Genomic DNA, 15,182 nt, shown 5'->3' on the forward strand with positions numbered 1-15,182 from the left:
TAATCTTAGTCAAAAGGTTATTCAGGTAACGCACAATGACCCCAGGCCCCCTAAGGACCACAATTTATAATGACCATGAGCCTTAGTAGTATTGCATTGGAAAGATATTGTCCATTTGGAACAAACTGATGAAAGGCAATGGGACGAGGGCCACACACACATGAAATATGTTTAAGTTTGCCAAAAACTACAGCGCAGGTATGTGGTACAGAAAAATATGTAAGGGCAGAGCTCCTATTTGGGGTTCATAAATCAGTGGGTACTTGTTGAGTGACTACTTAAAGCAAAGAGACACTTTATGAAAAGCTGATGGTCCAGGTCATGCTATCCACAAAGTGAAGACAGTGCCTAAGACTATGAATGTGTGAAAAACAAAAACCCTAAGCTGGTCGTCTAATCTTGAGCGGTTATAAAGTTGAGTTTTATTATGTCCAACAATGATGTGTTTCACGGTAAAACCCCCTTTTGCTTGAAGTCAGAGCTGTAGCAGAGGTGGGCTCAGCTGTCAGACTGCTTCTCTACTAAGCAGACAGCCAAGCACATACGTCAGCTACAACCGTCTACCTCTAAGCAGTTTGAGGATTTGCTACAAAATCCTGGGGGCTATGTTACTTGCAGTTCTTCTGTCACCCCTCTGATCCGCCACTTGCAAACCAAGTTTTCGGCAATCCAAAATGGCTGCAGCAATCTTGTAACTATCTAATGCGCACGGTGTACTTCAGATTGGCCAGTGCTTATCACCAATGTGTGCGGTATCACAAGTGTACAAGTCGTGCATAATGGAGACACACAGATTGCAATACAAGTCTGTGCAATTCTAAGATTCTGAAACACATGTATGAGGTGGGAGCCTGCATATCGGTACAATGGTCATCTGTCTCATAGTACTTACCAGGACTGTTGGCGGATATCTTACAAGTCTGGGAAGGGAGGGATGATACTTTCATAGCCGGCACACTAAATGTAAAGCCAACCTGTGAACAGAAACGCACTTAAATCTTAAGATAAAAAAAATGTTTAAAAAAAAATGTAAAAGATTTCAGAAAGTTGATGACCTTTTTAAAGAACAAAGTCGTTAATATAAAAATACTGGCAACTTAGTAACCAGTAAGAAATACAAAGGTAGACCATATAACATGCTTATGGGTCAAGTCCCTCTTCATGTTAGACGGCATAACACTGGAGATGAATCAGGGGGCTTAAAGCAGGTTGCAACATGCACTCACATATACAAGGCTTCTTGATATGGCTGAAATGTTTAAGTAGTCACTGGAGGATAATAGTGTTGACTATGCTACATTTTTACAAATATGATCCAAAGTGCGAACTGGCGGCACACCAGCACGTGAGATACACGAGGCGTGCAGAAAAAAAAAAAATACACTGGTGTGAGAGCCCTTACACTGATGGCCAATCACCTGACCGGCCACCATGACGCGCTACATTTCTCCTACAATAGGCCAATGTACATGAAATTGCCTGGCAGGCTACAATATATCATGACAGAACCAGAAAATTGTTTACTGGGAGCGGGACCCAGGGAGATCAAATTCATCACCCCTGCATATATTTGGGGAGTCAATAAAGGAAAATATTACTGCTTCAAGGTCCAGTTACTTCATTCGTACCCATTTAAATGCTTCAGTATTCTGCTTTTTATTGTTTATGTATAAAAAACAAGTGCTCAGAACAGTGTATTGTTATAGCAAAGCCCAGACATGCTCTTTAATTATTTTGGACACTTTACTACAGTGTGCAATCTCCCTTGCTGAACAACATTTCAGGGGGCTGTCCCATTTTTTTTCCCTTCCCCACGACTAAACATAAAAGCAGCTATACTCCCCTCTCCCAGCTTCCCACATGGCTAGCACGGCACCTCTGTTCTGGTCACTGGGTCTGTTTACAGGATGTCACAAGCTGCTGCAGCCAATACTGACCAAACGAACAAAGACCCACAATTGGCTGCAGCAGCTTGTAAACAGACCCAGAGGGCAGAAAACATGTGCTGGGCTGGACATGTGGGAAGCATAGCCTCCTTCAAGTTAAGCCATGTGGAGCAGGGGGGGGGTTTAAAAAAAGCTCAAAAGAAAACACACACACTTCTTATAACCAGGGCTGTTCTGGGCATTTGTGTCTGTAGCAAAAATCTGACCTTTTTGGAATTCTAAAGGGTCCTCTACTAACACAAAATGAGAAGGAGACTTTTCTCAACTATAACCATCTAATTTGAAATCCCCAGTTCAGCACAGGGTTACAATATTAGGCCACATACACAGTTTAGACCCAAAACAAAGCGTCTGTCAATGAGAAACGCTACGGCAAAAATTCTACAACGTGCGATATTGGTTCTTATTACTTACAGATGACCCAGGAGGTTGTGCAATGGAGTCAGTGGATTTTACAATGGGAGATGAAAATGTGAACTCGGGATTGTTACTGGTGGAGCTGGTGACCTGCGCCTGCCAGGAAGAACAACATGTCAGTTTGTGCTTTTCAACAAGTCGCACTGACCGTCACCATCTTTACTAAAATTCACTTTACAAAATGGGAGGAAAAAAATCCAGACAGAAGTCGCATGCAACACAAAACTACACAAAGGATAGAGAGTTGTATACAGTCAGATCATGTGCCATATATGAACTCCTAAATAGCATGTGCTGTCAAACTGGAGGCCCCCTAATAACCGGAGCAGCGATCAAGCGTGCATGCTGACGTTCCATTCAATTCGGTGGGACTGCAGGAGATACGGAGTTCAAGTACTCTTCAATGGGACGTCTGAGAATAGCAATGTATACAGCAGTGGTCCTCATTCAGAGATACCTGGGACCGCTGTTCTTGTAGTCACTGGGAGTCCCCTATCCTTTAGTTGGGGGGATAACTACATTTTGGCACAACTCCGCTATATTCTATTTCAAAACCAAAAGGGAAAGAAACTTACTGTGCTAAAAACAGATTTACTAACAGATGGAGGAGGCGGTGTAGTCTTAGTCTGGAGAATAGAGGAAATTGCTGAAAGTGCGGTGGTGCTTATCGGTAAAGATATCTCTGGCAAATCGGGAGCTTCCACATCCTAAAAGGGAAGGCAGACAATGACCATCAATGTGTCGGTGAGATCTAATGATAAGGTATAAAACAAGGAGGGGATGGAGGGGCACATACACAACATACCTCATCTGGTAACTTTGTTGTAGAATGGGATCCTCTCTCCCTCATTATTTTGCCTCCACCTCTTCCGGAAGGAAAGCCATTAGATGCGGGAGTACTGAACTTGGGGTAGGAGAGGCTGTGGAACGCAAAAGCAAAATCGTTATCTACAAGGCAGCAATATAAAAGAAAGCTAATGACAAACTTTAACCCCTTGCAGTAATGTAACTGATGTAATTGTAGATATATTCAGTGAAATTCTGTTCTACTGACTACACTCCAATGTACCTCGGGGTTTTAGGTTTACCAAAATGCATTTTTGTTTTTTTGCCAATTCTAACTAATTCTGCACTTCAGCATTAACATCCCAGGCGCATGTGCAAACCAACTCAGAACAAAGATATTAGGGTGGTTTCACATCTGTGTCTGGGATCCCGTTCATGGCCAAGCGGCTCCGTCTCAGGACAGAACCAAATAGCGCTGTTCACTCTCCGACCACTGCCAGGCTCTTAGCAGAAGAAAAACAAGGCATGCTGTGTTTTTTTCCCGGTATTTTGCACCAGATCTGTGAAGGAGGTTCCAACGCAGATGTGAAACCGGCCTGACAAAGACAAAACCTTTAAATATAAAATGAAGTCATGAAAATGTACTGCCATACTAACCTATCTGCGAGTTGTCGTGTCGGTGCATCAGGGGCATGATATTTGGGGGGTTCCTGTAATTAAATATTACGCAATACATTACAAAACCTTGTCAAAACAACAGTCCTGTTGCTTCTAGCAAGGGGAACACTGAATCCAGTTGCAGAACATCTGACAACGGTCGCGCTACTCATACGACGTGATGCAGCTGTTGCTCAATTCCACCTCACAACTGTGGGAACTGCATCAGACATGTGAAAATTAGTTTTCTAGCCCACCCAGTCTGTACAGGTAAGGCTTTCTTCATACTACATTCATGGCTTCTGTTCATATGGATCCTATTAACTTACAGGATCAGTCAGTTTCCTTCTAAAAGAAGAAGTCGTCTTCGAGAACCAGTCATGGGATAAAGTCAGCAGGGCTTGCTGCAGAGTTCTGCAACCACCCTCCCACCCAGACTGTCCCAGTTTAATTTTTAAAGCATATTAACCTTTGTTCACTCCAACGGGCTTTTTTATTAGGTCTGGCTACTTTTATTCTCAATGTGTCAAGTAGGCCATCCCCATCGCTCACTTTCAATGGGCAACGTCAGACTTTGACTGCCCAAGTCACACATTGAAAGTGAGTGGTGCGTACTGTCCACTTGATCAGCCAACCCCATGGATTTTATCCCATGACAGATCCTTTCACCCCTTAACGCTGCAGGGCATACAGTTACATTCTGCAGGTTTAGGGTACATATAAAGGGAGATCATGGGTCGATCCTGCTCTATACGACACGGGTGCCGAGCAGGTTAACTCTTTAGATGCCACCAATTCTGACAGCAGCATTTAAATGCCCCAACCAATGTTCGCAGTATGATATAACACTATAGCATTAAATCTTATTGCAGGAGCGATCAAAGTAGCTAAAGTTCATATTCCCTCTGGAGACAAAAAAGTAAAATGAAATTCAAGTTTAAAAACTTAAACTTTTTTTTTTTTTTTTAAATTAGTACAACACCCCCCCCCCGCCATATTATAAAAGAACCTAAACAAAACAAAGTTACATAATTTGTTATTCTCTCTGCATCCATAAAAGTCGATTAAAGTAAGGCATTTTTTACCACGCAAGATAAAGGTCGTCAGAAAATAAAAAAATTATAAATTTGCCAGAGTTGCGGTTTTTTTTTGGTCACTCCATCTCCAAGTAAAATGTAATAAAAAGCAATCAAACAATCGTACAGAAACTGTAGAACGTCCCGCACGAAATAAGCCCTTGCACAACTATGTTGATAGAAAAAAAAGGTTATGGCTGTCAGAAGATGGCGATAGAAAGTAATGGGGGAAAAAATTCCATCCACCATTAAAAAAAAGAACAAATCTATAAGTTTGGCATCATAGTTATCATACTGACCCATAGAATAAAATTATGTCATTTTTCTCGCTGTGTGTACACCGCAGAAACAAGCAGCACTCAAAGACGGTGGAATTTAGGTTTTTTTCCTATTTTACTCCATTTAAAAAAAGTTTTTTATGTTTTTTAGTACACAATACGATAAATTAAATATTACTACTGAAAAACACAACTTGTCCTGCAAAAAACAAGCCTTCAGACTTCTACATCGATAGATAAAGTAATGATTTTTTTTTTTTTTTTTAAAGGGCAGCGGAGGAACCGAAAAGGGGTGGGGCGACGGCCTAAAGGGGTTAAAAAGGGGTTGAGAGAAGAAAAAAAAATGTGCTAATCACTGGTCAGGCAAAGTAGGACAGTATACTACTCATCCGTCTGCTATGCAGCGGAGCTCCTCATACTGTCCTGTCGTCCTCCCAGTCCATACACAGCAGCCAGAGGGCTGCTGCAGTCACCATCCAAACTCCTGGCATCAAAGCTCACATCCTGAGCGCCATGCCAGGAGTTTGTTGCGGTCTCCAATTGGCTGCAGTGGTCACCTGACTTCTGGCTGCTGTCTGTTGACTGGAAGGACGAAGGGGCAGCAGCTTAGCTGGGTACCAGAGGCCAAGTAAATGTACAAACCTGACACTTCCATAACTTTTAAATGCTTTATTGAGAGGCGAGGAGCCACGAAGTACCGCTCAGCAGGTTAGCGGCATGTGATCACACTCTGCTTTCTGCCACCAAGTCTTATTTGGTAATGTGATGATTTATGCATAAAGCAGCTCAAAGTTATTGAAGTGTCAGTTTTGTACATTTAGTTGAGCTCTTTTCACAGACACTGACTTTGGTGCATTACCAGGGGCCAAGGACAGGTGAGTATGACTATTTTATTACCTGCCTAGTCGTTAACATATATTTTCTTATAATCACACAACCCCTAAATCTTCTGCGAGCAGCGATTTAACCCCATCTGCAGTCTGTAACCATTTTATAGGATTTTCTACATTTAGTGACAATGTGGACCCTCAATGACCGATTCTCAACGACCGCTGTTCCCATTCCATTTTACAGAAGGACTGGTGCACAATCCTGTCCATTGAATGTTATGGGAGACATGGAAATCGCTGTAACCATCGTGAATTGATAAATAGGGGAGGGAAGTGTCAAAAGAAGAACTATTCTCTGAATGGATGGATCCCACCTCCAAATAGAAGTGGGTCCTGTATCAAACGTTTATGACATTCTCATGATGTCATAAATTTCTCCCCGTTTGGAACAACTTTCTTGGAAAAAAAAAAAAAGGTACAAGTCTATAAAAAAAACAGAATTACTAAACCCCTAAAGACAAAAAAAAAAAACAAAATCAAAAACGCATTTTAACTCCTTAACGACCAGCCCATAGTGTTTTTACGTCCTCCCGAAGTGGGCTTTATTCTCTGAGGACGTAAAAACGTGTCCTGCAGAGAATAAAGCCCCTCGGGCTCTGGACGTGACAGCTCCATGCTGTCGGTGCCCGCAGGTAGCCGACAGCATGGAGCTGTCATCCCGGGCTGCACGGACCCCCCCGGCAATGCAATCGGCGCTATCCAATCGATAGCGCCGATCGCATAAAAATTTTAAAAAGATGAAAAAAAGTTAAAGATTCAGCTGCCCTGATGGATCTGATCCATCAGGGCAGCTGAAATTACTCACCCCCGTCTGCCGCACTGCTCCGCACTCCACTGATGGTCCGGGACCCGAAGCCGGCCTTCTGCGCATGCGCACCAGCGGCATTACGTCAGCCGCATGCACAGAAGGCCCGGAGCCGCGGGAGATTTAAAATCTCCTGGCTCCCGGCTCCTGTAGGTAGCCGGGAGGCAGGAGATGTCAGCGGGGACCGCGATGGCCGTTATCCAATGGATAACGGCGATCGCGGAAAAGTGAAAAAAAAGTTTAAAAAAAGCAAAGTTTCACCTCCCCTCATGGATCGGATCCATGAGGGGAGGTGAAAATACTCACCTCGGTCCTCCCCGATGTGATTCGGGACCCGAAGTCCACTTCTGCGCATGCTCGCCCGATCATTGACGTCGGGCGCGTGCACAGAGGGGCTCGAGCCACGGGAAATTCAAAATCCCTCTGCTCCTGGCTGCCATGTGTAGCCAGAAGCAGAGGGATGTCCCCCAGCATGTGATCACTGTTATCCAATGGATAACAGTGATCATGTAAAGTAAAAAAAAAGGGTAAAAAAGTTTTTAAAAAAGTTTAAAAAGCTTACGTTTCATCTCCCCTCACGGATCATATCCGTGAGGGAGGATGAAAGTACGTACCTAAGGCCCCCGGATTTATCCGCGGACCTTACCCCAGCTTCTGCGCACGCGACCGTTGCCAAAATGGCGGACGCATGCGCAAAAGCTGTGGATTGCCAGGATAATTTAAATTCTTCCTGCTCCTGGCTACAACACGTAGCCAAGAGCCTGGAGATTTCACGGAGGGCCGTGGTGAGCGGTTCCTGGTCACGTGTTGCCCGTTATTCAATAATGGCGGTCACGTAAAAGTAAAAAAAAAAAAAATTTGAAGTTTCATCTCCCCTCACCGATGCGATCGGTGAGAGGAGATGAAACTTTTTAACAGAGGCCTCCATATTTGAACCCAGATGCAATCCTCCTCCGTGAACCTTCCCGAATTCTGCACATGTGATTGCCGGCAAAAAGCCGGACACATGCGCAGAAGTTGGGGAGCCCAGGAAATTTAAAATCTCCTTGCTCTCAGCGACCAACGGTCGCCGAGAGCCCGGAGCAGTGACAGGTGGCCTCGTTGAGCGGTCCCCAGTCACGTGATAAAAAGGTAGAGATCTACCTTAGGTCGGTCTCACATGACCGGATAGGAATTACGGATTCCGCATGCGTCTGATCCGCGGTAATACGCAGATCGCATTGGATTACACAATTCCGCTCACATTAGTGGGTTGGAATTGTGTAATCCACTCGCAGAAAAGAGAACGTAGCAGGTTCTATTTTACTGCGGATATCCGCAACGTAGAGCCTATTGTGCTCCATGGTCATGGATATACCCGCTGCCCATACGCAACTACATTGTGTACGGGCTGCGGGTACCCGCGTCATCGCTAAGCGACGGTGCGGGAAATACAAACAAAAAAAAGGCGTACTGCACATGACCGCCCGTGTAAGTAGGCAGTTATGCACAGTACATTACGTGGCCGTACGCAGGGTCACAGCCGGGATCCGCTGCGGGCCTCCGCAAGTGGATTCCCCATACGGCCGTGTGAGCCCGGCGTTATTCAGACCGCCACCAGTAATACGTAATTTACAAGAAGCCCCGGGAACGCTCGCCTTCCTGCAGTTCCAGGAGAAGCTTGTTGAGCGCCTTCTGTGTGATACCGCTGCACCTCCGCAAGCTTACAAAGACTCACGGAATGCCACTTTTTATACCCCATACCCGCCACTGAGGTCAAGAAATGACCCCCAAAAAGCATGAGAGTAGGGGGGATACCCGGTTTTATGGCCCCATTTCAACCAGCCTCTGTAAATACCACACAGTTCACATTATTACTTTTATCTAAGATTTGCGACCGCCGAAAAGGGCGCGGTGTGTGTGTGTGTGGGGGGCATTTTAGGGAGTCAATTTTTATTCCGTACAAATAAGCAATGGGGCCTGGAAATTATTCAGTTGTGCCCTGAAATCCAACGGGTGTTCCCTCCTTTATAGGCCTTGCCATGGGTCCTGTAAGTAAATTAGGGCCACAATGGGTATGTTTCTGAACACGGGACAAACGGGGGAATCCATTTGGGGGTGAATGTCTTCATTCCTATGTACGCTGTACGAAAAAACAGTTTTTAAATTTAAAAAATTGCCCAAAAAATTGAAAATCGTAACCTTTTCCTTCTGCATTGCTTAGATTCATTCAAATACTGTGGGGTCAAAATACGCAGTACACCCCTAGATAAATTTGTTAAGTCTAGTTTTCAAAATGGGGTCATTTGAGGGGGTTCTTTATAGTTTGGGCCGCTCAATGGCTCTATAAGTGGGCAATGGGGCCTGGAATTTATTCAGTTGTACCCTGAAATCCAACGGGTATTCCTTTCATTGTAGGTCTAGCCATGTGTCCTGTATGTCTATTAGGGCCACAATGGGTATGTTTCTGAACACGGGACAAACAGGGGTATCCATTTTGGGGTGAAAGTCTTCATTTATACATGTGCTGTACAAATAAAACCTGTTTTTAAATTGACGCAATAGCCCAAAAAATGAAAATCGTAATTTTTTCTTACTGCTTTGCTTAGATCTATTTAAAAAGGGTTAAAATACACAGTATACCCCTAGATAAATTCGTTAAGGGGTCTAGTTTTCTAAATGGGGTCATTTGTGGGGGTTCTCTATGGTTTTGGCCGCTCAAGAACTCTACAAGTGGGCAATGGACTTCAAGCAAAATCTATGTTCTGAAAGCCACCGATTACTCCTTTCATTTTGGGCCCCGTTGTGCATGCGGACATAAGATTAGGGCCACAATGGGTATATTTCTGAAAACAGCACAAACAGGGGTATCCATTTTGGGGTGTAAGTCTTCCTTCATATGTGTGCTGTACAAAAAGGGAGTGAATTTCTTACCGAAAATTCCTTTTTCCCCGAGTCATCCTGACGGCAGACATGGAGGTTGCACCTTGACCTCGTAGGGACAGGAAGCAAGAGACTTTAAAAGGCTCCTCCCGTCTCCCATTCACCAGTGTCTTCTAACTTACTTACATGGACATGTCGTGGTTAACCAAGGAAGATATTTATTTGCTCCGAAAAAAATAACATGGTTAGTTTCATTTGAACATAAACAAGAAGAGGGTAGCTTACCCGGACATAACACAAGATAATATGCACAAATTTTCCGCATAAAAGGAAATGTCCAACATAGGAGCGTCTGGGCTACAGATTCGTGCCCGCATAAACGTTTATATAAACGTGTGAATTTTTGGGAGGGAAATACGTGCCGTCAGGATGACTCGGGGAAAAAGGAATTTTCGGTAAGAAATTCACTCCCTTTTCCCGGCGTCATCCTGACGGCAGACATGGAGTATACCAGATTAACTCTTTAGGGAGGGACCACTGCCTGCAGGACCTTTCTCCCGAAAGAGAGATCGGAGGAGAGGTCCGCATTCAGCCTGTAATATTTTGTGAATGTGTGCAGGTTGGACCATGTGGCTGCCTTACAGATTTGGTCCGGCGTCGCCATAGCCCTCTCTGCCCAGGAGCAGGATACTGCCCTGGTAGAATGGGCCTTGAGTCCTTCCGGGATAGCGCTGTTGCAGGACGAGTAGGCCTGCTGGATGGTGGATTTTATCCGGTGGCTAATGGGTCTCCTAGAAGCCGCTCTTCCTCTGCCTGGCCCCTGAAATTGAACAAAAGACAGTCAGCCTTCCTAAAAGGATAATGTCTGCTCTGGGTAGCATAGAATGGCCTTCCTTGCATCCAGGCTATGGTAGTCTCTTTCCCTATCGTTTTGGGGATTTTGACAGAAGGATGGGAGAATAATTTCTTGCTGTCTGTGGAATTTTGAAGCTACCTTTGGAAGAAAAACGGGGGTCTGTTTTTTGTATGACCCTATCGTCCTGGCTTAATAGGTAAGACGTCTTACAAGATAGGGCCTGGAGCTCGCTTCCGTGCCTTGCTGCTGTGATAGCTACCAGGAACACAGTTTTAAACATGAGGAACCTAATTGGAATCTGATCGATAGGTTGAGGGGGTCTTTGCAGAGGCTTTGGAGAACTAGGTTCAGGTCCCATGGGGGGGGGGGGAACTGTACTATGGCTAACTGACCTCATCCTTTCTGCCGCTTTCATGAACCTGCGGATCAGTCTATGATCCGCCAAAGGTTGGTCTAGTATGGCTTAAAGCGCTGCTACCTGTACTTCCAGGGTTCCTGGTCTCAGGTTTTTATCTGGAGAAAGTCCAACATCTCCGCCACCAAAGTGTCAAGATTGGAGACCTCCAGCCCCCTCCAGGAGGAGAATTTCTTCCCCGATCTTATTATAAGTAGCTGAGGTTACAGGTTTTCGGGACTGGCGTAGAGTCGCGATAACTCTGGAGGACAGACCTTGTCTTAGCGTCTGTTCCTCAATATCCACACTGCGAGGTTCAATCTCTCTAGGTTGGGGCAAAGAACTGGGCCCTGCGCTAGAAGGTCCTTCCTGGATGGAAGGCGGATTGGCTCTGAGATGGCGAGCTTTAGGAGCACCGGAAACCATGCCCTTTTTTCCCAGTGTTGGGTGATCAGGATCAGTGTGATGTTGCTCTGCTGGAACTTCTGAAGAACTCTCGGGATCAGGGGTATGGGGGAGGGGGAAGGCGTACGCCAGACTGAAATCCCAACTATGGGAAAAAGCGTCTAACCCCTCGGATCTAGGGAAAAATAGGCGGGACATTCTGAATTTTTGCTGCTCGCAAACAGGTCCACCTGTGGACTGCCCCAGGTTTCTGTAATGAGACGAAATTCCTCTTGATTCAGAGACCATTCCCCGGGGTCTAGTCCTCTGACTTAGAAAGTCGGCTGTCAGGATCTGGGATCCTTTGAGATGGACTGCTGTCAGGGACTGTACCGTGGACTCGGCCCATCGGAAAATCCGGGCTGTTAATTTCAGCAGGTGAAAGTTTCTGGTGCCTCCCTGGTGGTGAATAAGTGAAACGGCGGTCCCGTTATCCGAGAAGATCTTAACATGCTCCCAGATGGCCCTAAGCTCTCTGAAATTTGAGGTCTAGGCACGCAATGTCGGACCCCATTTGCCCTGGAGCAAACGCTGCCCCACTTGCGCTCCCCAGCCAGGCTGGCTTGCGTTGGTGACTACGGAGATGAAGGGCTCTGTCACCCATGGGGACTCCGCCTCTAGGTTGCCAGTTGACCGCCACCAGCGGAGGGACCTTGTGACCGCTGATGACACGGGCATTCTGCGGTCCAGAGAGGTTGTTGCCCCGTCCCAGTTGCCCAGGGTGGCTCGCTGTAGCGTCCTTGAGTGAGCCTGGGCACAAGGAAAAATCCCGATACAGGAGGTCATGAGGCCCAGGAGCCTCGTTGCGTCCCTAATCGTTATTTGTTTCTTCTGGCCGCATTTCTGTGCTGCCAGCCTAAGGTTTTCCTGCCTGGGTGGAGGCAAAGACAAGATCTGAGACACTGAGTCTATCTGTACCCCCAGGAGGTCTTTCGCGTCTCGGGAAGAAGACTAGATTTAGGGAAGTTAACTATCCACCCCAGTTTCTGAAATAGGGAGATGATTCGGCTGGTATCCTCTTTGAGGATCTTCGGCGCGGATGCCATTACCAGGAAATCGTCCAGGTATGGGACAATGTTTATGCCTGCCACATGGAGATGCGCCACCATCTCTGCCGCTATTTTAGAGAATATCCTGGGTGCCGTTGAAATTCCGAGGGGTAGGCACTGGAATTGAAAATGGTGTACACGGCTGCCCATCCTGATGGCAAACCGCAGGTACTTGTGATGTTCCGACAGGACTGGGACGTGGTAGTACGCGTCCTTTAGATCGACGGTACTCATAAAGTCCCCTATTTTGATCAGAGTTACTGCAGACCTGATGGTTTCCATCCTAAACCTTTTGTAGGTAATCACCCTGTTCAGGCCCTTCAGATTAAGGATCATCCGAAACGGTTGTTCGGTTTTTTGATCAGAAAAAGGGGTGGGTAGAACCCCAAGCCCTGTTCTACTGCGGGGACCTGGACTACCGCCCCCATCTGTAGCACCTTAGAAATTTCATTTCTAAAGATACCCTGCAGGGCGGGGGATTGCGTGGGGGCCGGGAAAGCTCAATAGTCTGCCCCCCACCTGGTACTCGCCTACAGGGGAAGGGGTTGTTTTTGTCTTACTCCTGCCTCCTTTGGGGTAGGACCAGCACCCCGTCTTTCCTTTGCTTCGGTATGGCTTGAAGGATGGCTGAGGTTTGTGGGGAAATCCCGTTCTTGCTTGGTCCGGGAAAATGTGGGTCCTGTCGGTAGCTCTTTTTAGGATCTCCTCCAAGTCCGCGCCAAAGATGTGCTGGCCATGAAACCGAGATGTTACACGGCCTTCCTTTGGAAGCCATATCTGCTTTCCATGTTTTCAGCCAGACCGCCTGTTGCTGATCTAAGTAGAGGCATGCATTCCAGTAACATCTCTAGGGACCTTCTGTTTAATCTGGTCGTCGAGTTCCCCCAATCAGAGGAACATCGACCTCGCCACAGAAGTCGCTGCGATATTGGACTTCAGCGTTTAGGCCATTGTTTGCCAGGCCCGTTTCATCAAGGCGTCAACCCTGTCCATCGGGTCTTTAGGAGAGGAGAGAGGCATCTGAGCCTATGGCCCGCCGCTCTCCCGAGCTGAAACCACTGCGCCGAGCTGTGGCAGGGGAAGGAGGGGACCCAAGGACCTCTGGTCCACCGCTCCGACTGCTGCGGTGGTGAACCCCGGGAGGTCAGACCTGTGGCCCGCCGTGCTCCCGGACCGCGCGTAGATGCTCACGTCTTTCTCCGCAAAGCGGAGTCTCTCTTTATATTCGCGGGACAAATAGAGGTGTTTAACCGCGCAGCCCACTCATACGTGATTACTTTCTTCAGGGTATCATTAACCGGAACACTGTGCGGTTCCTTGGTCTGAGCCCGCCGGACACGACGTCCTATACGGACCTTGGCTCGACCACATCCTCGACCTTCCTTGTATCCCCGACTGCTGTGATCAGGTCAACCAGGTCCCCAGATGAGAAATAGTACTTTTTATTCTCATCCCTGGCGTCAGGGGGACGGTCAAAGAGTTCGCCATCTGACAAGTCGCCCAGGGATTGCTCAGACTCTAAGCTCGTTAGCGGTATGTGGCTCGCCCTTTTAGAGGCCCTTCCTTCCACTGAGCTGGGGGGAGACTGGAAATCGATGCCCGGACCTCCTCTCTAACCAGGGATCTAATATCTTCCCTGAATGCGCCTGTTCATCCGTAAGGATCTTGGAGGTACAATCGGGGCATAGCGGCTTTTTTATACGCCTCGTCCAGTTTTTTTTGTTTTTTTTAAAGACACAGAGCGCCTTTCCTGTGTTTTTCCTTTAGGTCCTGTTTAGACCGAGTGGATTCCCTGTCCTGCAGAATCTACATGCATGCACATAAGGGAAAACCCCCCACACAATGCTAAATCCCTGAGCATAACATTCCTGCAACAAGTAACACTTACAGTTTGCAGGGCTTCCATCTCTGGTTCCTTTGTAGTCATGATGCAGAAACGCAGACAGAACCAGATTAGACAGATGAATCCTTCTCTGAAGGTGTGCTGTCAGTGGAAGCTTGCCGAGGGGTCTCCATTTTCAAATCTCACGCTGTTCCGGGTCAGCTGACGGCGTCTGACGTCACCGTGTCACGCCGCGTCATTGGCTCCGCCCCCCGACACCGCGCGGCGGCATGCCTGGAGGAGAGAGGCATCTGAGCCTGTGGCCCGCCGCTCTCCCCGGCTGAAAAACAACTCCGAGCTGGAAGAGGAAGGAGGGGACTCAAGGACCTCTGGTCCGCCGCTCCGACCGTTGCGGTGGTGAACCCCGGGCGGTCAGACCTGTGGCCCGCCGTGCTCCCGGACCGCGCTGACACCCCGAAGGGAGATGAGAAGGGAAGCAGCCCTGTGGACCGTCAATCCCTACAGTCAGCCTGCTTGGAAAAGGGTGAGGGGGGAAAACAGCCCTATGGACCGTTCCCCCAGCTGTCATCCTGCAGCTCCCTGGAGGGAGCTCCTCTTGCATGTCCCTGTAGGGACAGGAAGCACTGGTGAATGGGAGACGGGAGGAGCCTTTTAAAGTCTCTTGCTTCCTGTCCCTACGAGGTCAAGGTGCAACCTCCATGTCTGCAGTCAGGATGACGCCGGGAAAAAAGCTGTTTCAAAATAACAGAATTGCCAAAAAAACAAAAATCCTAATTTTTTCCTTTTGCTTTGCTTGAATTTATTCAAAAACTGTGGGGTCAAAATATGCAGTACACCCCTAGATAAATTCCTTAAGGGGTCTAGTTTTCAAAATGGGGT

The sequence above is a fragment of the Eleutherodactylus coqui genome, chromosome 9 (genome assembly GCF_035609145.1).
Source record: "Eleutherodactylus coqui strain aEleCoq1 chromosome 9, aEleCoq1.hap1, whole genome shotgun sequence".
Taxonomy (NCBI): Eukaryota; Metazoa; Chordata; class Amphibia; order Anura; family Eleutherodactylidae; genus Eleutherodactylus; species Eleutherodactylus coqui.